General features: G+C 46.4%; 1 non-coding gene across 1 annotated transcript; it reads right to left on the minus strand.

The window, feature by feature from the left end:
• Positions 1–1,466: 1,466 nt before the first annotated feature.
• Trnat-ugu (transfer RNA threonine (anticodon UGU)) lies at positions 1,467–1,541 on the minus strand. Its single transcript has one exon. It is a non-coding gene; the product is annotated as a tRNA-Thr (tRNA).
• Between the last annotated feature and the right edge of the window lie 599 nt (positions 1,542–2,140).

Here is a 2,140-nt window from a genome sequence, read left to right on the forward strand (position 1 = left end):
CCAGACCGGTTCTTGAACCCAGGACCCCTTGCTAACTTTTTCGATTTTTTATTTTTATTTTTTTGTTTTCTTATTTTTAAACCCCTTTTTTGCTATTCCTTATTTATTTTTTCTTAATTTTCTATATTCTCTGTTTTTTAAATTTATTTAGATTGCATACGACGCCCTTCAGGCGAAAAATAATGATGTGCAATTAGCATCAACGACAAACAAAACATAAATGGAATTAAAAACACCCTCCTGGCAAAACAAACAACATGGCATCCTCGCCTCACCAACTTGTGGGTAAACATACTAAGAATCTCAAAACAGCCAGTTGTGTTCCAGGCCCACCTTCACAAAGAATACTTCATTTTGCCAGTACACCTTCTCATGCCTGGGACATCCCAACTGCAGGGGGGTTGAAGAAGGCACTACCAAAAAAGTTAGCATAATACCGACAGTATCCTTGAATTGTGCATGAGAAAAGTAAAGCAACCTTGCAGGAATGTCCAAAACTCAGGAACTCTCTTATCGCCTAAATGGAACAAATAAGAGATCGAGAGGCCTTTTATCCAGATCATCGCGTTGGTCTTTGTACGTGGGAAACAAATCTCATGTGGGAATCAAAATGTCTTCAGTGTAATGGCATGGGGATCAGTACGCAGGACAAAGGCAAGCATTTTCTGAATCAGCTGGCACATCTCTGAAGAAGATCTACATATCAGATGTTCGTCCATATCAAGCATGCGATAACGACGGCGAACTGACGAATCTGTCATGTTAATGGCATGTAGACAAAACTGTGCCAAGTATTTCCCATTAACAACCAGATACCAGGCAGCACGAGCGCTTATGTCAAGGATGTCATGGTGCACAAACGCCAAATCACGGGCTATGTGATTGTAGGACATCAGCATTTCACAGCATTCGAGTATGATTTCTCATCATCAGGCGATAAACAGCACGTGCCTTAGGGTTCCTGGTATCGGGCAAGTTGGCATGGACAAAACTGTATTCGATGAAATATGTCCTGCCATGTGAGAGAGAGGAAGAAGTATGTCCTACTGTAATGGATGCCACCCAGGAGAGAGGGGCCAATTCATCAATTAGGCTTCCCAATAATCTGATTTGGTGGCAGCTCCAAGATTCAACAATCGTACTTACATAAAGGGCAGCTGCTCTCGCCTGAACGATGACAAGACCAAGGCCGCAGTCTCGAGGAGGAAGTGTCACCGTGTCATAGTGGACTCTGAAGGTAAGACCCACACTTACAAAGTAGCCAGACACCTCCTGCAGTCTGTGTGCCATTGCCTTTGGGGTCGATAAAGTGTTTGGTGAGTGTACATGACGATAGTATCTGTTCCCGAAAGAACAGTTACCGTAGATGACCATGCAGATTTGCTAGAAATGAAACGATAATTGAATGGACATCCTAGCTGCAAATAGGCGTTGATGTACTTCATTAGGGACATGTTGAAAATGTGTGCCCCGACCGGGACTCGAACCCGGTACCTCCTGCTTACATGGCAGACGCTCTATCCATCTGAGCCACCGAGGGCACAGAGGATAGCGCGACTGCAGGGGCTTATCCCTTGCACGCTCCCCGTGAGACCCACATTCCCACTACGAATGTAGTGGTGTGGACATGTTGGGAATGTGGGTCTCACGGGGAGCCTGCAAGGGATAAGCCCCTGCAGTCGCGCTATCCTCTGTGGCCTCGGTGGCTCAGATGGCAGTCCGCTGTTAGCAGCGGTGGGGCAAGGTCGCCATGCCCGTGTCCCCCTGTCAGCGCACCGCGCGCGCCAGTGTTTACTGTTTACCTTCCACTGCGGCGAGTGTCACGCGTCCGTGTCTCGGTAGTGCCATGGCGCACTCGTATCGCAAGTCCACAATTAAGATCACATTTCAAGCGGACTATGCAAGACCTCGAGCACTTGACATTGCACGTTTCATCCGAGAAGAACTTCATATTGCACCTCAAGACATCATTGGATCCACTTTTCTATAACACAAAGTGTCGTCTACATAAAAGTGATCAATGAAAAGGCGTGCAATGATGTTGTGTGCCGACACGCTCATGGACTTAAAATTAAGCATTCTGATGGTCACATAGGAACTGTCACGATCAACCACGCTGGATTAGGCCTTCGCACTCTGA

Source organism: Schistocerca gregaria, chromosome 2, assembly GCF_023897955.1.
Source record: "Schistocerca gregaria isolate iqSchGreg1 chromosome 2, iqSchGreg1.2, whole genome shotgun sequence".
Classification (NCBI taxonomy): Eukaryota; Metazoa; Arthropoda; class Insecta; order Orthoptera; family Acrididae; genus Schistocerca; species Schistocerca gregaria.